Source organism: Hemiscyllium ocellatum, unplaced genomic scaffold (assembly GCF_020745735.1).
Source record: "Hemiscyllium ocellatum isolate sHemOce1 unplaced genomic scaffold, sHemOce1.pat.X.cur. scaffold_290_pat_ctg1, whole genome shotgun sequence".
NCBI lineage: Eukaryota > Metazoa > Chordata > Chondrichthyes > Orectolobiformes > Hemiscylliidae > Hemiscyllium > Hemiscyllium ocellatum.
This window is the reverse complement of record NW_026868244.1, coordinates 615,108-641,984: the sequence shown is the minus strand read 5'-3', so window position 1 is coordinate 641,984 and position 26,877 is coordinate 615,108. Positions and strand designations below refer to the sequence as shown.

Below are 26,877 nucleotides of genomic sequence, written 5' to 3'. Positions count from 1 at the left end.
AGAGTGGGTGAGAAAAGGAAGACCCTAAAAAGACGTTCCAGATTTTACTTTTTGTTTTTGTACAGAGAGTGATTCACATGTGGAATAAACTAGCAGAGGACGTGGTAGCTGTGAATACAATTACAATTTAAGGGTGGCACAGTGGCTCAATGGTTAGCACTGCTGCCAGGGACACAGGTTCAATTCCTGCATTGGGTGGCTGTCCATGCGGAGTTTGGACATGCTTCCCCGTGTCAGCGTGAGTTCCTCCAGGTGCTCCCGTTTCCTCCCACAAGCCACAGATGTACAGGGCAGGTGAACTGGCAGTCCTCAATTGCCCATAGTGTTCAGGGATGATTGGGTTTAGTGAATTAGTAAGGGGTAAATGTAGAGTAAAACGGTAGGGGAATGGGATTCTAAGAGGAAAAAGCATTTGGACCTGTATATCGATAGGGAATGCTTGGATGGATTTGGACTAAGTGGAGGTAGATGCGATTAGTTCAGTTCGAATTTATGGTTGACACGGACTGGTTGGAACACAGGGTGTGTGTCAGTGCTGTATAACGTTCTGACTCTATCGCTCGTTATCTCTGTAAATTCCTCTATGCTCGGAACTCTCCGTCAATGCCACCTCATCCAGTCTTACAACTCTTCCTTATCTCGATAATTCCTCTCCAGCCTCTCAACTCAAAAAAGTCTATCAGAAATATCTCTATCTCTGTAACATCCTCAATCCTCAGAATCCTCTCCAACTTTCATCTCCTCCAGCTTCATTACTCTCCCTATCTCTAATCCCCTCCAGTCTCTCAAAGCTCTGCTATATGTGCCTTTTTTATTTCCAGCCTTCAGGATTCCCAATGTTTATTTCTCACTTGATGACGGCCCTTTCCAATTCTGTGCTGAGCTTCTGAATTCTTCCTTAAACCTCTCAATCACCTTTTCCTCCCAAAACATCGGCCAATCATCTGTCATCTACTCTAGTATCACCCTTTCTGACCTGAAGTCCAATGGAGCTTGTCATATTCCTATAATAAACATCTTAGCGGTCTACAGAACAGAAAAAGGCTCTGGTAGTACATTGGGTCTGTGACAAAGAAAACTACCACCTATCTGTCCTCATCTATTTTCCAATAATTGTGGAAAAGTCTCATCTATCATGGCATTGCAAGTGCACACTAAATACATCTCAAATGCTACCGGGATTTCTGTGTGTCCCACCCTTACAGACAGTGAGGTTTAGTGCAACTGTTGCTCGATGATGACATCACCCACAGGAACACAGAGCAGCTGGTTCTGTGCAAACCAGAGATCACCCACACATTGGGAAGGATGGCAGAGTCCCTGAGAGGGGGCACAGGAGATTTACCAGGATGGTACAAGGAATGGGGGATTTTAGTTGCAGAGACATGGGTGTTGTTAATACATATCAAGAATATCCATCTACAATAGATGGACTCTTGTTCTCAACCTCTCCCCTTGCCTGGGCTGTGGTAACCTTCAGGTTAAACCCACCACCAGACATTTCTCCCTAATGAGAGAGCAGCCCTATGGTCTGGGAGGACAATGCTGACTACCTTTTACACAGTGATGCCACTGTACCCCGGGGATGGGGAGAGGGAACGCTGAAGGTGGTGGATGGGACACCACTCAGGCACAGTGCTTTGTCCTGGAGGATGTTCACTTTCTTTAATATTGTTGGTGTCTGCACTGATGCAGGCAAGTGGAGAATGTTCCAACACAATCCTGATGTGTGCCTTATAGGGAGCAAACAGACATTGGGGAATCAGGGGTTTGGGGAAACAGATTGTTCTCCTTGTAGCAGAGGAAATTGCGGGTGCCCTGTGACAGAGGGGTTTACAGATTTAGAATAATCCACCTTACACTCAGGAGTTCATCAGAAAAGGATTACAGGACACATATTGAAGACTTGGGGGAGATCTACTGAGAGTGTGGGGTGATTCAAAAGAGGACATTTATGCAGCAAATGGGAATGAGCTGGAAAACAATACTCACACACAATGTGAATATCCAGCTCCTGATGAATTGAGTAATTTTGTCACAGTTTGGCGTTACAATTACTGAGATTACCATCTGAATGTCCACCTGTAATACAAGTTTATAAAACTGTCACTGTCAGTTCATTTAAGAAACTCTCACCACCCCCTCCTCCTGGCCCAGGATGACTGGACACATTACCCCTTGTGGGGGTCAGCAGTTAGTTCAGGGGGAAATCTGTATGGGTTTCTGTGAGTTTCCACACTGGGTCTTCATGTGACTGAACAGGGCAGATCTTTGACACATGGGACACAATGTTTCAAGAGTCAGTGAGATGTGGAGAGCAGGATGTGTGCTTCCTTTTCTTTCCTTCCGTGCTGCTGCTGTGCCTCATCAATTAGACACGGGGGGGGTGAAAGGCTCATGCAGCTCGATGGGCAAGTTGTCTCCATTCTGACCCATGAGCAGCAAGCTCCTCCCAGTCATTCCAAAGAGTCTCTCTGAAAAGGTAACAACTGCTTCCCACTGCCCAGTGCTCCCAGGAAATGTTTAGAAGAATGAGCGGGGAAATCTCTGAGAAAAGGCAGAACGGTAAAGTTCCAAAAGGATTATAAACAGTTTACAGAGAGGGATTCATTGGAGAAGTGGGCAACAAGTTAGCAAATGGAGCATAATTTGGGAAATTGTGAAGTTGCTCATTTTGGAGGAGATAATAAAAGAACAGAGTGCTATGTAAATGGTGGAAACTGTCGAAAGCTGCACCACAAAGGGACCAGGGGTAATTGCGTAGGAAACACAGTTACAACAGGGAATCAGGATGGGGAATGGAATGCTGTTTCTTATTACAAGGAGTTTTCAGTGTAAGTGTTTGGAGTATATACCCGAGAGTAACTTTACAAAGTGCGAGTGAGACCACATCTGGAGTAATGACAGAAGTTTTGGTCCCTTTATTTAAGGGAATACATAATTTCATCCGAGGCATTTCAGAAAAGATTAACTGGGATGATCCCTGGCTTGTAGGGATTATCTTTTAAGAAAAAGCTGAAAATGTTGGGACTCTACTCACTGGATTTGGGAAGAATGAGAGGTGATCTCATTGTAACATGCAGGATTCTTAAGGAGTTTGACAGGGTAAATACTGAGAGGATGTTTCCCATCATGAGGGATCTGGAATCAGATACTCGGATAGTCACGGAATCAAGGGTTCTGTTTTAGATTCGTCAAGTTTAAGGCAACATCAACACGGGTCAGGGGTTTCAGTAGCAATAGAGCTGGGGTGAAGGGGGCGGGGGGAAGCAACGTTTTAGAGATTGGAATTCCTGGTGTTTGTGATTGTGTAGATACCTGATCGGAAGGTCACCTTGGGGTTACAGATATGAGAGCAATATTGTGAAGAGTGTAGTTCTGCCTCAGACAGTTCCCAGGGAGAGGGAGGGGCTCAGCAGTAAGGGAAAGGAATTTGTAATAGCAACTGAAGGCAATGGGTTTAACCATTTCAATGTTCCATTGCAGGAAATTGCAGCCAATCGCGTAGTGGGAGTGTGATGAGCAGTTTGATAACTGAGTAATGGCGAGGGATGATGGGGAGGGAGAGCTAGGCATTGTCAGTGTACATGTGAACCCTCAGACGGTGCTTTTGGACGATGTCAACTCCTGACAGTATGTGGGTGAGAAACAGGAGGGACCAAGAATCGATCCTTGAGGGACACCACATACAAGGAATTTAGAAAGGAATGGGAGAGTGGGGATGGAGTAGGTTTTTCCAACAACGGTGAGGTCAAAATATTACTTCGTAGCAGAATGGGAGAGAAGGACATAACCAGAAAAGACAGACAGACAGAACAAGGAACAATACCTGTGATTTGGTGAGGGGAGGGAGGTGGGGGTGATGTGGAGGAAGAGCCCAACTCCAAAAACACACTTTCTTCATTGGTGACATCACCCAACTCCACCCTAGTCTCAGCTCATTTACTGAATGCAGGGATGGACGAGTATTTATCTCCAGACTTAATTATCCAAACACTCTTGGCCAGCCTCCCACATTCAACTTACATGTAATCTCAAGAGTATCTTAAACCCTCCTGCCCAAGTGCTCACTTGTACCAAAACTAGTTGATCCATCGAAAGGCTCCTATTTACAGGCAACAATTTAAAATTCTCACCCTGTGAACATCCCTGTCTCCCTGCACCACACACCCTGCAAGACCTTGACAACTCATTTGTGTTTATTCATTGCTTCACCTGTCTGGCTGTTTCTACTGTTGCCAAGGCAACACTGTCTGGAATTCCCACCTGAACCCTCTCAGACCTGCTTTCCTCTTTTAAGGTGTTCTCGAAAACCTGCTCATTTGGCAATGCTTTTGATCACTTGACCTAGTATCTCAATCTGTGGCCTTATGCCAGAATTTTTCAATAGTATTTCTGTGAAATTATAAACATGATTAAAAAAAACAAACTGTTGCTGATTTGCACATACATTGTCAACTCTTCAATATTGCTGAGTGTATAATCTATAACAGCTCTTACCCAACCACAATGTGGGAGCACCTTCACCACACGAATTGCAGCTGGACAGGGAAATCAAACATCACCCTCTCCACAGGCAATGGGGCTTTGGCACTGATCACTGGGATCTGTGGAGGGAGAAACACACAGTTGCTATTTCAGGGAGTGCAAAATGCATTATAAGGAGGGAAAATGGGGCAGAATTTGGGATTTTCAAATTTGTGATTCACAATGTGCACTAAGTTCTGTAAAACCTTTCATGCCATACCATGAAAATTTCCTTCTCTTTCTGGTCTATGTCTTTCCTTTCCCCTGCCCTGCACCTTCACACATCTCCAATGCCTTGGCCACAACAACACTACTGTCAGTGAAGCTTATCACGTGGTTGAGTATTGTCCCGCCCCTCATTCACTCCGATTGGTTGAAGGACCAACTGGCACATCCTGGTCCTCGAGTCCCCGTCTCCCCACTCTTATTGGTCCTGCGCTGACATCAATTATCCGAGGCCCATTGTGGGCTGGAGCATGCTCAGTGCTTCCTGCTTTTGCTGCTGTTCATCAGGTGTGAGAGAGAGAGAGGGCTCATCCCTGTTTCTCCTGATGTCAGACAATAACAACAACTACCTGCATTGTATGGAGCCTTTCACATTGACAAATCTCCTAAAATGTTTCACGGATGATGGAAACGTTGATTAAAGAGAACGATTTTTAGATACATCTTTAAGGCGGACAGAGGGGGTGAGGGAGGATATTCCAAAGGTTTGTGTCCTCAGCAGCTCCAATCGTGCAGTGATATAGGTGGGCAACAGCTTACAATGGAGACAGTTCGTGGCTAACCACAGGTTAACAACCTCATGTCGTAGCCACCTCATGTCACAGCCTGTCATTACACACTACCTATGGTTAGCCACTAATAGTCTCCATTAACAGCTAATCACCCTCCCCCAGTCAGATCGTTATCCACTCCTTTATCCAACCGCTCTTCTCACTCTATCCCCACCTTTACTCCTTTTATCTTGCCCCCATCCCCCCACACTATCTTCTGCACATAAACGGACTTTTTTTTTTCTCAGTAATATCTGTTCTGTGGAAGGGACACTGGATCTGAAACGTTAACTCTGATTTCTCGTCACAGATGCTGCCAGACCTGCTGAGCTTCTCCAGAACCTCCTGGTTGTTGTTTCTGATTTACAGCATCTGCAGTTCTTTTGGTTCTAATTTACCGGGAGTCTGTAATTCAGGTCCAACAGCCTCTGTCCCAGTCTCTGCTGTCTCTCCCACCCCCACCCAGTGACACTGCACCTGCACAGCTCATGGACAGGTGTCGTCTTGCTGGCCACACCCCTCATTCACTCCCATTGGCTGCAGGACCACACAGGCTCTCCTCCTATTGGTCTGGAGCTGCCGTTAATCAAGCCGGCGCCGATTGAGAGGTGAGCTCCTCCCTCTCTCTGCTCTGGGATGAGCTTCATCATTCACAGTGAATGGGGCAGTATCACAGAGCACAGGGGCTGGGGGCTATTCAGCCCATTGGAGCTGTCCTCTCTCCCTCTACAGATGTTGCATATATGTCCCAACTACCCCCAAATCTTTCCTTAAAAAGTAAAATTCCAAGTCTGTTTCAAAATACCTGCTGAATCTGTCGTTCAGACTGTTCCAGATGCTCAGAACTTACTGAGTAAAATAGTGTTCACATTTTCACCTTGTATTATTTGCCAATTACTTGAACGTAGTTACTAAAAATTGTGACAGGGTTAACAATTCCTCTCTCTCTTTGCAAATTCAAGACCTTGGAACCAAATCTGCGCCAGGTCAAAATCACTGCTTCACCTTCTCAGCTCCAAGGATAATTATCTGTGCTTCAGCTAGCTCTGCACAAAAGAGAGGAATGCATCTTAATTTATTAAGATCAAAGAAACAGACCTCCGGTCCAATTCGTCTGTGCCAACAAGGAATCCTAAACTAATGGATTCCCATTTACCATCTATTGGCCTGTATCCATCAAAACCCTTCCTATTCATGTACCCAATTGGAAGCCTTTTAAATGTTGTGATTTTTCAGCCTCCACTACTTCATCTGGTAGCCCCTCCCATACACACATCACACTCAGCTTGAAAATGTTGCCAGTGCGATCCCTTTTAAATCTTTGCCCTCTCAACTTAAACCCATGTGCTCTAGTTTTGGACCCACCTAACCTGAGGAAAAAGGATGCCAGCTGCTCACCTTATCCACGTGCCTCGTGATTTTATAAATCTCAATGAAGTCACCTCTCAGTCTTTGACTCTCCAGAGAAAATAGCCCCAGCCTATTCAGCCCCTCCCTGTAGCCCAAATCCTCCAATCCTGGTAACGTTTTTGTAAATCTTGTCCAAACCTATTCAAATTTCACAACATCCTTCCCAGAACAGGGAAATTCAAACTGAAAACAGAATTCCAGAAGTGGCTTAATCAACGTCCTGTCCAGCCACAATATGACGTCCCAGCTTCTGTATTCAATGCATTGACCATTAACGGAGAGCGTTAATGGAGTCCCATTTGCCAGCGGTTCACCCTCATCCCTCTAAAACCTCCCTCTTCAAGTCCCCAGTCAGACACCTTTTAAATGCTGCAATCGTACTAGCCTCCACCCCTTCCTCTGGCAGCTCATTCCATACTTGCAATGCCCTCAACATGAACACAATGCCCCTTAAATCCCCTTTAAATCTTTTCCCTCTCACCTTAAGCCTGTACCCTCTCGTTCTGGAGCCACCGAACTTGGGAAAAAGTCCCTGACTGCTCACCTTATCCATGCCCTTCATGACTTTATAAGATCACCTCTCAGCCTCCAAATCTCCAGGGAAAATAGTCCCAGCCTATTCAGCCTTTCCCAATAGCTCAAATCGTCCAACCCCAGGAAAGTCCTTGCAAATGTTTTCTGAACCCTTTCAAGTTTCTCAACATTATTCCAAGAACAGGGAGATTGGAACTGAAAACAGAATTCCAGAAGGGCCTTCATCAGTGCCCTGTCCAGCCACAATATGACGTTACAACAGCTGCATTCAATGCATTGACCAATAACGGGGAGCGTACCAAATGCTGCATTCACTCCCCTGCCTACCTGTGACTCTACTTTCAAGGAACTATGAACCTGCACTCCAAGGTCCCATTGTTCAGCAATGTTCCCCAGGACATTACCATTAAATGCATAAGTCCTGCCCTGATTTGCCTTTCCAAAATATAACAGCTCACATTTATCTAATTTGAACTCAGTCTGCAATTCCTTGCTCCAATGGCCCATCTGATCAAGATCCTGTTGTATTCTGAACTAACCTTCTTCACTGTCCACTACACCTCCAATTTTGGTGTCTTCTGTAAACCTACTGACCATATCTCTCATATTCACATCCAAGTCGTTTATTAAAGGGCCCAATATCCATCCCTGCAGCACACTGCTGCTCACAGGCCTCCAGTCCGCAAAGCAACCCTCAATCATCATCCTCTGTCTCCTACCTTCAAGGTAGTTTTGTAATGGCTTGCTCTCCCTGCATTCCATGTGATCTAACCCTGCTAACCAGTCTGCTTTGTGGAACCTTATTGAATGTCCATATAAACAACATTCACCGCCTGGCTTAATCAATTTTCTTTGTCACTTCAAAACACTCACTCAAGTTAGTGAAACACAATTGTGCATGTACAAAGCCACAGTGACTCTCCCTGATCATTCCTTACCTTTCCAAATAGATGGATTCCTGTCCATTCGAACAACTTGCCTGCCTGACTTCCGGCTCACTGTTCTCTTGTTCCATGGCCCCTCCTTACCACCTTTTTTAAAATAATGGCACCTCACCTGTCGCTATCAAACATACAAATACCTCAGGAGAGGCCCAACAATCACTTCCCTAGATTTCCAGAAAGTTCCAGGATACACCTGATCAGGTTCCAGGGCTTTATCCACCTTGATGCGATTTAAGACATCCAGTCCCACCTCCTCTGTAACATGGACACTTTTCAAGTTATCACTGTTTATTTCTCCAAACTCTCGAGCTTCCATATACTTCTCCAGTAAAAATGACGTGAAATATTTGCATATATTTCACACCCTCTGTGATTCCATAGACAGCCTTGTTGACCTTTTAGGGGTCCTATTCTCTGGTCCAGTTAATCTTTTGTCTGTGATATATTTGTTTAATCTCTTTGGATTCTATTCCAGGACATCCCAGAAAGGCCTACTACAAGGACCGTAACTTTCCTCTGACTTGATCAACAATGCCCTCCAACACATACCCTCCACTTCCCGCACCTCCACCTTTACCCCACCCCTCCAGCCACAATAAAGAATACAGCCCTGCGGTCTTCATCTTCCACCCCACTAATCTCCAGATACAGCGCATTAACCTCTTATTTCTGCTACCTAAAGTCAGACCCCACCATAGACATATTTCCCTCCCCACCGCTATCTGCGTTCCACAGAGACCATTCCCTCTGCACCTCCCTTGTTAGGTCCACACCCTCCCACCAACACATGCTCCACACCTTTGACCTTCCCTTACCGCCACACCTCACTGAGCTCTGTCCAGGACCTCAAAACGATCTTTTTACATCAGGCAGAGATTTGCCTGCACATCCCAAAACCTCATATACTGCATCTGGACACTATGGGAAATTTAACATGGTTCATCCAACTAACCTACACATCTTTGGACTGTAGGAGTAAATTTGAATATCCGAAGGAAACCCTCACAAACACTGGGGAGAATGTGCCAACTCCAACACAGACAGTTGCCTGAGGCTGGTATCAAACCCAGGTCTCTGTTGCTGAGGAAGCAGCGCTAACCACTGAGCCACAATACTGTGGGATCTTTGGTGCTGATGTGCTGCCCCACTGATAACTCAGTCACTCACCCTGCCTCATTTCCTAAGAGGCAGTGATGACGGAGTGAAATTATCACGAGACAGTTAATCCAGAGACCCAGATAACGTTCTGGGGACCTGGGTTTGAATCCCATCACGGCAGATTTTGGAAAGTGAATTCAATAAATATCTGGAAAAAATAATCTAGTGACGACAAGGAATCCATTGTCAATTGTTGAAAAAACCCATGTGGTTCACTCATGACCTTTAGGGAAGGAAAATGCCATCCTTACCTGGTCTGGTCTGCATGGGACTCCAGACCTATAGCAACGTGGTTGATTCTTAACTGCCCTCTGGGTAAACGCAGCAATAAATGCTGGCCGAGCCAGTGACAGCCTCATCCTGTGAATGAATAAAGAAAACAGGTCAGGTTTTGTTCCTTCTCTGGTAGGTACATCCTACAAACTCAATCAGAAATGTTCTCGTACACACTGAACAAATACATTTCCATCCAAGCCCTTAACACTACAGCACTCCGAGGCCATGTTGGTAAAGTTAAAACCCCTTATCATTGCAACTATATTCTTACAGATAACTGAGGTCTGCCGGTAAAATTGTGTCTCAATTCCCCGCTGACTATTGGGAGAGAGTCTATAATACAATCCCAGTAAGATGGTCATCCCTTTCTTATTTCTCAGTACCACCCAAATAACTTGCCTGGATGTACTCCCAGGAATATCCTCCCGAAGCCCAGCCATAATGTTATCCCTAATCAAAAACACCTCTCCCCCTGCTCTGTTGTCCCCTTGCTATAGCATCTATACCCTGGAACATTAAGCTGCTAGTCCTATCCATCCCTGAGTGCTGCCTCTGTAATTGCTGTAATATCCCAGTCACATGTTCAAAACCATACCCTGAGCCCACCTGCCTGACCTGTCAGGTCTCTTGCACTGAAATAAATGCAGTGTAACTGGTCCGTCCCACCTCATTCTGTAGCTTGCTCTTGCCTGCCTTGACAGTCTGATCTGGTGAACAGTACCAGCCTCAGACTCACCTCTTTTCTCACTATCTCTTTAGGATTACCCCGACTCCCTCACTGGTTTAATGCCTCCCGAGTGGCACTAGCAAATCTCCCTGCTCCTCAGGACCCCATGCTTTCCCCTTCCTATGCCATTGGTACCAATGTACAATGTCCTCCCACTGGTTATTTTCCCCTTTGAGAATGTTCTGCTCCCTCTGAGAGACATCCTTGACACTGGCACCAGGGCAGCACCACCCCATTCTGATCTCTCACTGTCACCTGCAGAAACAGCAGACTGTGCCCCTGACTAGAGAGTCCCCTATCACCATCGATCGTGTGGAACTGGATATACTTCACATTATGTTAGAAGCCAGTCTCAGTACCAGTAACTTGGCTGTCAGTGCTACATTCCCCTGAAAGTCTATTACCACCTACATTTTCCAAAACAGTATAATTGTTTGAGATGGGGATAGCCACAGGAGACTCCTGCAGTACCTACCTACCCCTCCTAGCTTTTCTGGAGGTAACCCACCTACCTGACTGTATCTGCAGTATCCTGCAATCCTGAGACTGCCGCCTATCACCCCCCCCACCCCGGCTCCTGTCAATTCTTCACTGCCTTTAATCACTCCTCCACCAATCCATGTGATCCAATAGGATTTGCAATCACACTTCTTGCAGACAATCATCAGGATCATTGAAACTCTCCCTAATCTCCCACATCCGACAGGAACAGCACGCCACTCCACAACAGGCCATCTCTCCGCCTTAATCTACAGACCAAGACAAAGGCACAGTCTTACTGCTCAAAAAATACTGCCTGAGAATAACTTAATGCTTACGTTTTGTATCTTAAACATTTAATCAAGAGACCGTAAGACATTAAAAAGAAATTCTCACCTGACTCATGATTGTAGATTTAATAAAATAAAACTGACTAAGATTGATGTTTGAAGAGACTGAAACTCACTGAGCTGATCCCTGGCTCTGAGTACTTCCAAGGGTGAGGTCTCTCTGAGGGCAGCTGTGAAATGTCACCGTTTCTCTTCTCTGCCCACCCATTTCCAGAGAGGTTTTTAACTTCACAGCAAGTCAGCTCAGAGAGGTCACTGCTTGGTTTTATTCACTGGGGGTTGCCTTTGCTGCCCAGACCAGTATTTCTTGGCCCCATTTACTTGTCTTGGAGAAAGTGGTGGTTAACCGCCTCCCTGAAATGCTGCAGTCCATGTACACCACAGTGACGTTTGGACAACAGTCCCCCTCCGGCCCCACCACCCTCCCTGTCTCTGTAATCCCCCTCCGGCCCCACCACCCTCCCTGTCTCTGTAATACCCCTCCGGCCTCACCACCCTCCCTGTCTCTGTAATACCCCTCCGGCCTCACCACCCTCCCTGTCTCTGTAATACCCCTCCGGCCTCACCACCCTCCCTGTCTCTGTAATACCCCTCCGGCCTCACCACCCTCCCTCTCTCTGTAATCCCCCTCCGGCCTCACCACCCTCCCTCTCTCTGTAATCCCCCTCCGGCCTCACCACCCTCCCTCTCTCTGTAATCCCCCTCCGGCCTCACCACCCTCCCTGTCTCTGTAATCCCCCTCCGGCCTCACCACCCTCCCTGTCTCTGTAATCCCCCTCCGGCCTCACCACCCTCCCTGTCTCTGTAATCCCCCTCCGGCCTCACCACCCTCCCTGTCTCTGTAATCCCCCTCCGGCTTCACCACCCTCCCTGTCTCTGTAATCCCCCTCCGGCCTCACCACCCTCCCTGTCTCTGTAATCCCCCTCCGGCCTCACCACCCTCCCTGTCTCTGTAATCCCCCTCCGGCTTCACCACCCTCCCTCTCTCTGTAATCCCCCTCCGGCTTCACCACCCTCCCTCTCTCTGTAATCCCCCTCCGGCTTCAGAAATTACATGTCCGTGGCATAAGATTTTTATTTGGATTCGTTTTTGTTTAATAAACCACCTCCCCCCTCCACAAAAAAGTGACATATTTCACCCCCAAACAAATTTCTGTTGATTGACCTTTTGGAGAGGCCGACACATGGACACCGCAGTATTTTATCTCACATTGTACACGTAGAATGATGGAACTTGCTTTTAAATATTGCTAAAAAAGGAAGGCAATGGCTTAATGGTATTCCTGCCAGATGATTGAAATGTACAGTGTTCCGAGGATTAGGGTTAGAATCCCAACATGGCTGATGGCAGCATCGGAATCCAATACAATCGAGAATGAAAAGGCGAATGATGACCATGAAACTATTGTCAATTGTTAGAAAACCCAACTGGTTCACTAATGTCCTGCAGGGATGGAAACGGTCATCCTCACCTGGTCTGGCCTACATGTGACTCCAGACCCACAGCAATGTGGTTAACTCTCAACTGCCCTCAGGAAAACTACTTTAAAAACTGTTAACAAATACTCCGCAGGTATCACTTAAAAACTGGCTGTTCCCATTGGGATCATGTGAATTTCTGAACGGCCTGAACTAAAAATGAATTTCAGTTTCACCTTCTCTTTGTCTCCCCTCGCTCTGTTTTCATCTAACTCCAAAACACTCTCATTGAGCCAAGCAGCCCTCACAGTGCAGCCCTGTCATTTTCATTGTCTGCTCACACCTACACTGCCCTCAGCCTCCTGTACTGTTCCAATGCATCTCAATGGGAGCTCAGGGACAGCACCTCATCTTTCAATTCAGCCCTTTGTAACCCCAGAGTCAACATGGACCGCAGCAGTTTCTGAATGAACAGTCAGTTGTCAGAAGCTGGAACATTCCACCTGAAAAGGTACTGGAATTTGAATCCAAAAGGACATTTAATGGGAAGTTTGCAGGTAATTGAAAATATGAAGTTTACGGGTTAACATCATGAAGTGGGTGTCTGGGTCTAAATCTGAGGGTTCTTACAAAGAGACGAGGTGTAATTTGGATAAATCTGTGCTCCCTCTCAGGGCAATATCTCCTTCCTCAGCTGCAGGGCCCAGAACAGAGCACACACCCAAAGGGTGATCCAACCACAAATTTGTACATCTTTCTGCTTAACAAAAATATTGGAGATATTTTCCCACAAACAGAACAAACCTTTCTCCTTCCACAGTTAAATGCCAATGATATTCAGATCCTGATGACTCCATTGACTGTAAAAACTTACTTTTGAGATCCCAACCTCAATTATTCTGATTTACTATCCTATGAAATAAATTGACAAAACAAAACAGAATATAAAGACATACCTTTCTCTTGGTTTGTGCTTGATGTGTAAATGCCTCTCCTAAAATCACATGCCCCCCCTCCCCCATCCTAGGAAGGGGACATGTCCATGCCCCTCACTGTACCTTGCCCCCAATAAAGATGGCGGCCATATCCCAGGACCTGTCACTGCCTGAGGGCCGCAGCCATTTTCCCATCTGCTGCAAACGCGGGATTAAGAGTTTCTAATTCAGACTAACGACCCGTACAGAGTGTAATTAAAACTTCCCAGTCTGAAGTGATTCATTACCTCTGTCTGAGGCCACTCTCCCCTTCCCTGTTTGCCTCTCCCACATTCACCAACGGCCGAGTCACGTGACACTGCACAGGCGGAGTTACTGGTGACGTGTCATCCCACTGGCCACGCCCCTCATTCACTCCCATTGTTTGGATGACCAGCTGGTTCCACTTGGTCCACCAGTCCCACCCCCTTTTCCTATTGGTCCGAAGCTGCCATCAATCAGCTGGACCCCATTGTGAGGTCAGTGGTGGGATCCTCCCCCTGCCTGAATCAAACCCGGAAGGTGGATGGATGGTGTCAATCAGGAACAACAAGCAGGAGGTGCTGGGAAAGCTCAGCAGGTCTGGCAGCATCTGGGAACAGAAATCTGTCCAGTGGCCCTTCCTCAGAACCGATGGGAGCTGGGAACATTAGAATCCTGGCAGTGTGGAAACAGGCCATTCGGCCCAAAAGTCCACAGCGTCCCTCCGAATGGTATCCCACCCAGACCCATTCCCCTACCCTATTACTGTATATTCCTCCTGACTAATGCACCTCACCTACACATCCCTGAGCATTATGGGAAATTTAGCTTGGCCAATTCAACTAACCTGCAGATCTTTGTACTGCAGGAGATAGGGGTTAAAGAGTAAATAATAGGCAGGGACAGAACCCAAAGAGAGACAGGAACATTTGGAAAGACAAAGGAGTGGATTACGAACTGGCTGGGAGGGTGCATAGCTGTTAATGGAGGGGACAGGAACCTGTGTCTGGCAGCATCTCAGTGGAGGTGGCGGAAATGGCGACTGATGATCTACGTTTTGCTGCAAAAACAGACCCGAGCTTCCAGCTGCCTGTGAGTATAACACACAAGCCTGTTCCCTGGCCAACGTCTCTGTCTCATGCTTACTGCAGTGTTCCAGTGAGGCCAGAACATACCAAATGGCCCGTATTTCAAGGACTGCAATTTCCCCTCCCATGTGGCCAATACCATCCACTATATCTCCTCCACTTCCTGCACCTCTGCCTTTGAAACCCACATCTCCAACTGCAACAAGGATAGACCACCCCTCTTCCCCCGCCAAGTCCTTAACTTCCACCCAGATACAACACATCATCCTCTGCCGTTTCCACAAGCTACAAACAGACCGCACCACCAGATTCTTAAGGGGTTTGACAGAATAAATACTGATGTGTCTGAGGATAAATACAGAGGGGGGAGTTTGAAACCAGATTCTGAGTCAGTCACAGAATCAAGGGTTCTGTTTCGGATTCATCAAGTTTAAGGGAACACGGGTAAGGGGTTTCAGTAGCAATGGATCTGGAGTGAGGAGACAAGCAACATTTAAGAGATTGGAATTCCTGGTGTTTGGGATTGTGTAGATGTCTGATCAGAAGGTCAGCTTCACATCAGATATAACTGTAATATTGTGAAGAGTGTAGTTCTGCTGCATCGTTCCCAGTGAGAGGGAGGGGCTCAGCAGTAAGGGAAAGGAATTTGTCAGACAATGGGTTTAACCATTACAATGTTTCATTGGAGGAAACTGCACCTCATCGAGTAGTGGGAATGTGGTAAGCAGTTTGATAACTGAGTAACAGTGGAGTAATGGAGAGGGATGATGGGAGGGGAGAGCTGGGCATCGTCAGTGTACATGTGAAACCCAACATGGTGCTTTTGCACAATGGCACCTCCTGGCAGTATGTATGTGAGATACAGGAGGGGCCAAGGACACCAAATGCCAGGAACTCAGAAAGGAAAGGGAGAGAGTGGAGATGGAGCAGGATTTTGGGAGAGAAGGATAAAACCAGAAAAGACAGAACAAGGAACAATATTGGTGAATCAGTGAGGGGGACTGATGAGAAGGAGGAGGAAAGAGAGTTGGAAAGTCTATAGTTTAGTGAAATTAGGGTAAAGGGTCAAGATGAGTTCTGATAAGGCTTGACAAGAGACTGGAAGAAGATGTAAGTTTAGGACAAAAACCAGGAACACCATGTGAGGCAGTTTGGCTCTGTGGGCTAGTGAGAGGGAGGGAAGCAGCAGATTGGATTATCTCAGTCTTAGTGACAGAGAAACGCCATGTGCTCCAAACTCTTCTTGTTGGAGGGAAGGATGGAGGAGACAGGAGGATGGACAGTGTTTCACAAAGAAACAAAACCTGGGTAAGTGATATTTAAAGTGATTAAACAAACCTAATATATTTAACTTTTATCCAAAATATTAAAACAAATGACTGAAGTCCTGGTTCGAATCCCAACTTGGCAGATGGTGGAATCTGAATTCAAGAAAAAAATAACTGGAATTAGGAATCTCCTAATCTCCATGGAACCATTGTCAATGGTGGAAAAATATCCTGCCAACCCGACAGTGGCCCAGCCAGCTACTCACTGTATTAATCACTGCAAAGTCTCAACAAAGGAATGAAACTGGGTGGACCACTCGGTATCTAACAAGGCACCAGAAAATACAGCCACAGAATCAGCCCTCTGGATGGTGCAACGTCCTCCAGACTAACATCTGGAATTTGGTGCCAAAATGTGCAGAGCTGTCTCACAGACCAATCAAGGAACAGCCTGACATTCTCATACTCATGAAATCAACCCTTACAGACAATGACCAGACACCACCATCACCATCCCAAGATATTGAGATTGTGGTGATGGAAAAGCACAACAGGTCAGACAGCATCCGAGGAGCAGGAGAATCGACGTTTCGAGCCTAAGCCCTTCATCAGCCTGACCTGCTGCGCTTTTCCAGCACCACACTCTCGACTCTGATCTCCAGCATCTGCAGTCTTCACTTTCTCCTGAAATCTCTGAATATGTCCTGTCCCACCAGCAGGACAGACCAGGAAGAGGTGGTGGCACAGACAGGGAGGATTTGCTCTCGGAGTACTCAGCATTGACTCCGGACACCAGGAAGTCTCATGGCTCCTGTTGATTACTAGGTACCATCCTCCCTTGGCTGATGAATCACTTCTCCTTCATGTTGAACACCATTTGGAGGAAGCACTGAGGAAGTAAAATGGTGTCAAACGTACTCTGGGTACAGGATTTCAATGTCCACAATCGAGACTAGCTCTGCAACAGAATTACTGACTGAGCTGGTCAGGTCCTAAAGGACACAGCTGTTCAACTGAGTCTGCAATGGGTGGTGAGGGAACCAAGAGGGAAAAAACATACTTGATCTCATTGTTATGAATTGACCAGCTGCAGATACATCTGTCCATGACGGTATCGGACAGGACACATTCCTCTTGGAGACAAAGTCTTGGCTGAAAGTTGAGAAAAACCTCCATTGTGTTGAGTGACACTATCACCGTTCTAAATGGGACAGACTTTGAAGAGATGTAGAATCTCAAACTGGATCTCTGAGGCACTGTGGGACATCAACAGCAGCAGAACTGTACTCCAGCACAATCTGTAATCTAATGGGTTTGTAAATCCTGCTCTCACCCATCACAATGGACAGGAAAGGAGGGCATGCTAAGAGCAGCACCAGGTGTACCTAAAAATGAAGTGCCAACCTGGTGAAGCTACCAAACAGGATCATCTGCATTTCAAACAGCATCAGCACCAAGCCACAGAGCTAAGTGATCCTACATCCAATGGAACAGATCGGAACTCTGCAGTTCTGCTACACCCAGTTGTGAATGGTGATGGACAATTAAATAACTCACTGGAGGAAGCATCACAGATATCCCCACCTTTACTGATGGAGGGGCCTCACACATCCATGCACCAGATACGACAACAGCATTTGCAGCTATCTGTATCCAGAAGTGCAAAGTGGGATGATCCATCTCATCCTTCTGCAGTGGTTTCCAACATCACAGATGCGAGTTTTAAGCCAGTTTGATTCAGTTTGGATAACATCAAGAAATGGCTAAGTAGTGCAAAGGCTACGGGCTCTGGCAATAATACTGACAGAGGAGGTTCCAGACTGAGTCTGTCTGTCATAGAGAGTATGGCTGCCTCATGGAGTTTGAAGCACTGCAATGGGTCCATGCAAGTCATGTTAGTCAAGGATATTATAACGGTGGCTGAGAGTACTTTTGATGAGGACTCTATTACTGAGGTAGTGTGGGCTGAGGTTAGAAACAGGAGAGGAGAGGTCACACTGCTTAGAGTTTTTTTATAGGCCTCCACAGAGTTCCAGGGAAGTTGAAGAGAGGATTAGCAAAATTATTCTGGGTAAGAGCAAAAGTACCAGGGTGGGCATTATGGGGGACTTTAGCTTTTGTGCAGAGAGGTAGCGAGTCTGTTTGAGAACGTGGCTGAAGAGCTTATGGGGGACTTTAGCTTCCCCAACATTGACTGGGAATGCTATAACTCTCATATGTTGGGTGATCAATTTTTGTCCAGTGTGTACAGGAGGGGTTCCTGATACAGTATGTCGAAGGCCAACAAGAGGGGAGGCCACATTGGATCTGGTGATTGGTAATGAACCAGGCCAGGTGTTTGATTTAGTTTTAGGTGAGCACTTTGGAGAGAATGACCATAATTCAGATATGTTTAGTTTAGCAATGGAAAGGGACAGGTACATGCCACAGGGCAAGAGTTATCAATGGGGCAAGGACAATTATAATGCAATTACGCAGGAACTGGGATGCATAGAATAGCGTAGCAAAATGCAGGGGATGCAGAGAATGAAAATGTGGAGCTGGTTTATGGGACAGATATTGCACGTCCTTGATAGGTATGTCCCTGTCAGGCAGGGAGGAAGTGATAAGGTAAGGGATCCGTGGTTTATTACAGAAATTGCATCGCTTGTTAAGAAGAAGAAGGAGGCTTATGTGTTGATGAGACAAGATGGTTCAGATGAGGAGATGGAGAGTTACAGATCAGATAGGGAGGATTTAAAGAGAGAGTTAAGAAGAGCAAAGAGAGGACACGAGCAGTCTTTAGCAAATAGAATAAAGGAGAACCCTAAAGTTTTCTATAGGTATGTGAGGAATAAAATGATGATTACGGTAGGAACAGGTCCAATCAAAGACAGAATGGGAAGTTGAGTGTGTACCATGTGGAGATCGGAGAGGTGCTAACGAACATTTCTCATTGGTTTTCACTCAGGGAAAGGAGAATATTGTAGAGGAGAAGAATGTGGTATGAGATATTAGACTAGAAAGGATCGTGATTAGTTAGAAACAGGTGTTATCAATTCTAGAAAGAGTGAAAGTAGACAAGTCCCCTGGGTTGGATGGGATTTATCCAAGGATTCTCTGGGAAGCTAGGGAGGAGATAGCAGAGCATTTGGCTTTCATATTTGAGTCATCATTGTCTACACGTTTGGTACCAGAGGACTGGAGGATTGCAAATGTTGTGCCTTTGTTCAAGGGCAGTAGAGATGACCCAGGTAATTATACACCAGTGAGCCTGACTTCTGTTGTAGGAAAGGTTTTGGAAAGGATTATAAGAGATGAGATTTATAATCATCTTGCAAACAACAATTTGATTTCAGATAATCAACATGGTTTCATTAAGGCAGGTCATGTCTCGCAAACCTCATTGAGGTTTTTGAGAAGGTGACCAAGCATGTAGATGAGGGTAGGGAAGTTGACGTGGTATACATGGACTTCAGTAAAGCCTTTGATAAGGTTCCACACAGTAGGCTGTTGGAGAAAATGCAAAGGCATGGAAATGAGGGTGATTTAGCAGTTTGGATTAGACACTGGCTTTCTAAAGGAAGGCAGCGAGTGGTGGTTGATAGAAAATATTCAACTGGAGTCCAGTTACTAGTGGTGTGCTACAAAAATCTGTTTTGGGACCACCACTGCTGTTTGTCATTTTTAGAAATGACTTAGACGCAAGCATAGGTAGATGGATTAGTAAATTTGCTGATGACACTAAAGTCGGTGGAGTAGTGGACAGTGTGGAAGTGTGTTACAGATTGCAGGGGGACTTGGATAAACTGCAGAATTGGGCTGAGAGGTGGCAAATGTAGTTCAATGCAGCTAAATGTGAGGTGATGCACTTTGAGAAGAATAACAGGAAGGCAGAGTACTAGGTCAATGGAAAGATTCTTGGTAGTGTGGATGTGCAGAGGGATGTCGGAGTCCATGTACATAGATCCCTGAAAGTTGCCACCCAGGTGGATAGTACTGTTAAGGTGACATATGGTGTGTTAGGTTTCATTCATAGAGTAATTGAGTTCCAGAGCCGCAATATCATGCTGCAAAGATACAAAAAGCTGGTGCAGCCATACTTGGAATACTGTGTGCAGTTCTGGTGCCCATATTTCGGGAAGGACAGGAGGAATTGGAAATGGTGCAGAGGAGATTAACCAGGATATTGCCTACTCTGGAGGGAAGGTCTTACAAGGAAAGGCTGAGAGACTTGAACCTGTTCTCCTTGGCAAGAAGGCTAAGAGGGGATTTGATAGAGACATACAAGATGATCAGAGGCTTAGATAGGGTAGACAGTGGAAGTCTTTTTCTAGGATGATGTCAGTATGCACGAGGGGGCATAACTACAAATGAGGAGTGATAGATTTAAGACAGATGTCAGAGGCAGGTTCTTTACTCAGAGAGGGGTAACGTACTACCTGCTAATGTAGACAACTCAGCCACATCAGGAAGATTTAAACAATCCTTAGATAAGGACATGGGTGATTTTGGGATAGTGTAGGGGTGAGAATCAGTTCACAGGTCAGCGTGACATCAAGGACTGAAGGGCCTGTTCTGCGCTGTATTGTTCTATGACTATTGTGCTACAAGAGATTTCTGCTGTCTTAAACAGAGTGACAGATCTTGTATGTTGGCTTACGAAATGTCACTGATCGCTACCAAAAATGTACGAGGTCAAGTTAGGGCAATAATAAGTTGCTGCAACAGGAGGGGAGCAGGTAACTCCATACAAAACCCTGCTTCTTCTCACCTATTTTTACCTCCAAAATAGAGGGAAAGCACCTCTGGATCCCACCACAACAATTTGTCCCACAATCCTGGTATCTGGCTGCGCACTAGGTGGAGTGGAATAGTCTGTACTGGGACCCATTGGGGCCCTGAAACACTTGGTAAAGACTAAAATCATCTGAGCATTGAGAACCCCACCACATTGTATGCATTTTCTATTGTTTTTACTCGGTTCCCTTGTTTTTCCGAATGAACCTGTTTAAAGTTGTTATTAGACACACCTGCACTCGCTGTGAATTGAACCCAGGCCTCCCGGTCAAGATTCGGGATATTTTCACCGCATCACAAGACATCGACTCTAAATTCCCTTGTCCCTTGTCCCTTAATGTTTCTGGTGCTTAGCTGCTGAGTCACGCCCGAATCAACTCTGCAAATGGGAGGAAGGGGCGGAACTGGAGGACCAAGCAGCGGCCAGTCCTCCAACCAGAGTGAGTGAGGGGCGGGGCCAAAGCATTCTCGGGAGTGAACGCGTCAGGATTGGTCAGAATGCAAACTGTTTTGCAGGATTGATCGTTTTCACTACATAGTGGAGTGTTAAACCTCTGTCATAAATCAATGTGAGATTTTAAGAAATAGTTGTGATGTAAATCTGATAACGTACATATTTTCAATCGATTTGCACAAATTGAGTAAGAAACTTGTTTTCAAACTCAGAACGACTGGTAATTTACATACTTGGCCAGTATGGTTGAGTTGGACCGAACAATCTACTCTCATACTAGCCAACTCTATATCTGTAAGTCGACAGAACTGTTGTTAATGACAAATATTTCACCCATGATTCTCTTCAGTTATGAATAATCTGTATAAACTCACCGGAAACCTCAGACGCACGCGCAGTTTGGTTCCTATGTGGCACATGCGCAGTGTCACACTGATCGGGACAGGGAGAGGGAGAGACACGGAGCTGAATTCTCCGGCAAGTAGCTGCGATCGGCTTCAGAGAGCGGCGCTCAGAGCCGGTGTGTGGGAGCGTCGCTGGGAGAAAGGAGCGGACAGAATTCACAAATCTCGGATAGAAGTTAAAAAAAAACCAAAAAGCCCCTCCAGGCCCGGGGAAGGAGGTGGCGGTCTCTGATCGGGGAAGCGGCTCAGGGTCACGGCCGCCATTTGTTTGAGGGAAGAGGGAGCGCTCTGGGCCGCCATGTTGTGAAGGTCAAGGTGCAGGAGGGCGGGGCTATCGGGGTCTGTAGAACAATCAGAGGAAAGGGAAGCCCCATTGTTCCTGATGAATTCCATGAACACAGCGTCACTGGGCGGTCCCGCAGGAATCTCCTCTCTCAGTCCCTGCTGTGATGTTTCACCCCAATCACAACCAGCAGCTCTCCTCCTCTCTCAGCTCCCCTTCTGTCCTTCCTGCAGCATCTGTCCCCTGGGGCATTGAGCTGCCTGTCCTGTCCCTCCCTCAGCTGTTGTTCTGTAATCCCTGTGATATCCCAGTCCCACCTTAGATTACTTCACTAAAGACAGGGATGCAACCGATGGATTTTTCTTAACCTCAGCAATTGTTTAATACTCACTTACATGTTTTTAATTACATCATTTTTGAAGCATTTATTTCACATTCAATCATTTGCAATGGTGGGATTTGGACTTGTGTCCAGAGAACACTTGCTGAGTTTCTGGATAAATCGTCACACAATAATGCCCCAAGGCCATCACTTCACCTGCTCACAGTTTGTATATCCCAGTGCAACATGAATCAAACGGTGGTTAGCACTGCTGCCTCACACGCCAGGGACCTGGGTTCATTCCCGCCTCAGGCGACTGACTGTGTGGAGTTGCACGTTCTCCCCGTGTCTGCGTCCTCCGGGTGCTCCGGTCCACAGTCCAAAGATGTGCGGGTCAGGTGAATTGGCCATGCTAAATTGCCCGTAGTGTTAGGTAACGGGTATATGTGGGGTATGGGTGGGTTGTCGCTTCGGTGGGTCGGTGTGGACTTGTTGGGCCGAAGGGCCTCCACACTGTAAGTAATCTAATCTAAAACCCTTTCTTCCTGCACAATTGTTTGACCCGGCGCTCTGGTGTAGTGACTCAGTACCTCACCGTCTGGTATCCCTCACTGTGGGGGTCTAATTGCTGCTTCTGTCAGCGTCTCTCACTTTTGAAGCTACTCCAGATCATGAGCCAACAGAATTCTCCGCTCCAGAGAGATGAGGCAGCACAGGTCAGGAATGGAGACTGGGATTTTCCAGATCTATGTGGGGCTCAGTGCCATTCTATATGTGTCACCCTCAAAGCATTAGTCTAATTTCCCATTCTGCCCCTTTCTGTGTCTTCTACAGGTACTCATGGAGTTCCTGACTCAATAGACTTGCCAACTGCTGGTTGGGACGATGGTTGGTCAGCCAGAAAGACAATGTCAGGGAGGTCGGAGACTTCAATCAATCCTGCTGCCAGGTAAGATCATTCCAGTGCACAGAGCAGAAAGTAGTAAGAGGGATCCAAACATCAGCTAACAAAACAGGACATAGAGAAAGTGCTGGAGGGGGAGCACAGTACAAACACAACCCAGGCTCAATCACCATACCTGCTGCAAGTTTTGTTGTAATGAGACAGCATCGGGAGTTCCCAGTTATCAGTCCAGGCCTGTGCTTTCTTAGGGAGCATCAGAACAACTGAGGGGAAAGCAGGCCTCCCATGAGAGGATGGTAATGCAATCTGGGATCTTTCTGTTCCCTATTCCCTCTCCAACACTATCTATGGCTTGTATTGAGGACCAGTGTCTTCAATCATTCTAACTCCTATCACAGTTCCTATCTCTGTCATCTCCCCTCTCACCAATTATTTCACATATTTGAAACCTCCAGTCCAGATGACCATCCTTATCACTGTAACTTGCTTCAATCTCTACAACATGCCTTGTCTCGATAGTCTTCTCCTCCTCCAATAACTGCAGACGTAGGGTCTGTTTCTGTGCGGCATGATTCTTCGGCCGAGGTTTCCGAAATGGAATGAGTTGCATTTGCCTGTGTTTGGCCCATATCCCTTCAAACCTTCTCCTCTCCATGTACCTGCCCAAGTGTCTTTTCCATGTTGTAATTGTACTTGATTTTACCATTTCCTCTGGCAGTCCATTCCGTCTATGCACCATCTTCTGTGGATAATGTTGCCCCTCAGCTCCCTCTTTAAATCCTTGCTCTCTCACCCCACCTTTATGCCTCTAGCTTTGGACTCACCTACCCTTGGCTATTCACCGTACTTAGGCCCTACATTGTTTCATAAACCTTTATAAGGTCACCCCGTGGCCTCCTCTGCCCAGGAGAAATATTGACGACAGTGTTACCAATATCTCCAACTCATGTACTCAATGCTCTGACCAATGAAGACAAGTGTGCCAATTGCCGCTTTCAACACCCGGTCCCCCTGTGATGCCAGTCCAAGGAACAATGTAACTGCACCCCTTGGTCTCTCCCTTTTCTACAACACTCTCCACGGCCCAACCATTAACTGTGTTAGTCCTCCCTGGTTTGTCTGATTAAATCCAATACCTGAATTAAACTCTATCTTTCATTCCTTGGCCCACTGGCCCAGTTGATTAATATCCCCTTCGATATCTATATTCCCTGCCCACTCTTCCACTAATCTTGGTATCCACAAACATACTAACAGGGACTGCTCTCTTTTCACTCAGATTGTTTATGTAAATGGTGCACAACAGTGGTCCCAGCACCAATCCTTACAGCACACTGCTGGTCAGAGGCCCCAGTTTAAACAACAACCCTCTCCCACCATCCTCTGTCTCTCACTGTCATCCCATTTTGTATCCAGTTGGCAAGCTCTCCCTGATCCTTTGTTATCTACCGTTACTAACCAATGGATCATGCTTCACCCTGAACAGGGGTTTGCGGAAGCCAGAAACAACGTCAGTTACTCTGCCTTCGTCTCTCTTTTTGGTCACATCTTGAGGAAACTCCAGTCAAGTTTGTGAGACATGTTACCCCATGTACAAAGCCATGCTGGCTGTCTGTAATAAGGCCTACCTCTCAGAATGACCTCCAACAACTGACCCACCCTGATGTCTGGCTCATCAGTCTGTAGTTCCCTGGCTTTCTCTTGCAGCCTTTCTTAATTAATGACACAACATTATAATCATAGTCAGAGAGTCATAGCACACTGTTCGGTTCACACTAACCATACTCTAAAACGGATCTCGTCCCACTTGCCTGTTCCTGGATCACATCCTTTCAAACCTTTCCTATTCCTGCTCTAATCCAAATGTCTTTTAAACATTGTAATTTTCCGCACATTCACCCCTTCCTTGGGAAGTTCATTCCACACACAATCCATCCTCTGTGTAACAATGTGCTCCTCATGTCTTTTTTTTTATATGTCTCTCCTCTAAACTTAAAAATGTAATGCCTTGCCTTGAAACTCCCCTGTCCATGGGAAAAGACAACTCCCATTAACTCTATCTATCCTCCTCATGATTTTATAAACATCTATGAGGTCATCTGTCAACATTCAGGTTTCAGTGAAAAGTACCAACCTATCCAGCCTTTCTTTATACTGAAGCCTTTCATACCCAGCAACGTCCCAGTAAATCTCCTCCCAACCCTTTCCTGCTTAATAATATCCTTCCTATAACTGGTCGACCAGAACTGGACACAGCATTCCAGAAGAGGACTCACCAGTGGCCTGTATAATCTCGCTGTGACTTCCAACTCCTATATCCAAAGGACTGAGCAATGAAAGAAAATGAGGCAAGCACCTTTTTTTAAACTATCCTGTCTCTCCATGTTGCAAATTTCAAAGAATTATGTACCTCAACCCCGAGGTCCCTCTGTTCTACAACACTACTGAAGGTCCTACCATTAATTGTATAAGTCCTGCCCGTGTTTGTTGTACCAAATGCATTCCCTCACATTTATTCACATTGAACTCCATCTACAGTTTTTCAGCTGTTCACGCATTTAATCAGGATCCCTTTGTAATCTCAGAAAACCTTCTTCACTGTCCACAATGCCACCCTCCAGTCTATCAGCCTGTCACACATAGCTTTCTATGGTACAAATATCTCTGCTAGGGGCCCTACAATCTCTTCACCAGCTTCCCACAATGTCCTGACATACATATGATCAAGTCCTGGGGATTTATCTACCTTTGTGTTTTAAACCCTCCAGCACCTCCTTTTCTATAATGTGGACTCATTTCAAGGCGTTGGGTCATAGAGATGTACAGCACGGAAACAGGCCCTTCAGACCAACTCCTGCATGACGTTTCTAGTCACATTTGCCACAATTTTGCCAATATCCCTCTAAATCTTTGCTGTTCATACACCCATCCACATACCTGCAAATAGCCTCCCCAGATCTACTTTAAAAATTCCTGTCGAATACTATCTTGCTCCATTGAATAACTTGAACTTGTGGGCCAGGCCTTTCCTTTTCCATCACTATTTTCAAACGAATACAATTGTGGTGACTTTCCAAAGGGCTCCCCCACTAACACCTCAGTCCCGTTCCCGACCTTGTTTCCCAAGGGGAGGTCAGCTTTAGCCCCATTCTCCAGTTGGGCCATTTACATAATGACTGGGAGTTTCAGGAACACACTTAACAAATTCCTTTCATCCAAATGCTTAACTTAGTAGGAATCCCAGTCCAGGTTTGGAACAGTTAGGATCCCCTATCATTACAACCCTAATATTCTAAGAGATATCTGAGATCTCCTGACATATTTGCTCCTTCATCTCCCATTGCCTATCGCTGTAGTCCGACCATAGAAAACTAATGGCCAATTTTTATTTCTCAGTTCCACTAATATCGTTTAACTGGGCGATCCTGCATGAATACTCCCTCTAGGTCCTGCTGGGATGTTTCCCCCAGTCAAAACCACCAGCTCTCCGCCTGTTTTGCCTCCTGTTCTATCCTTCCTGCAGCATCTGTCTCCGGAACATCGAGCTGCTGGTCCTGTCGCTCCCTCAGCTGTGTTTCTGTAATACCTATGGTATCCCAATCCCATGTTCCCATCCATGCTCTGGGTTTATCTGCCTTATCTGTCTGGCCCTTTGCATTAAAATAACTGCAGTTTAATCCACCCGTTTTCCCTCATTGTCTGCTATGTTCGTGCCTGCCTTGTCTATTTATATTGCTCTCTACAACATCTGTACCAGCCTCAAATTTCCTTCTGGCCTTACGACTGTTTGGAGTCACACAGCCCTGCCAGACAAGTTT

General features: G+C 46.1%; 1 long non-coding RNA gene across 1 annotated transcript; it reads right to left on the bottom strand.

Annotated features, from left to right (window-relative positions):
* Positions 1 to 4,527: 4,527 nt before the first annotated feature.
* LOC132812693 (uncharacterized) lies at positions 4,528 to 21,032 on the bottom strand. Its single transcript, XR_009643765.1, has 3 exons — positions 20,926 to 21,032; positions 9,601 to 9,709; positions 4,528 to 4,607 (listed from the first exon to the last, which is right to left on the bottom strand). It is a non-coding gene; the product is annotated as an uncharacterized LOC132812693 (long non-coding RNA).
* Positions 21,033 to 26,877: the final 5,845 nt, after the last annotated feature.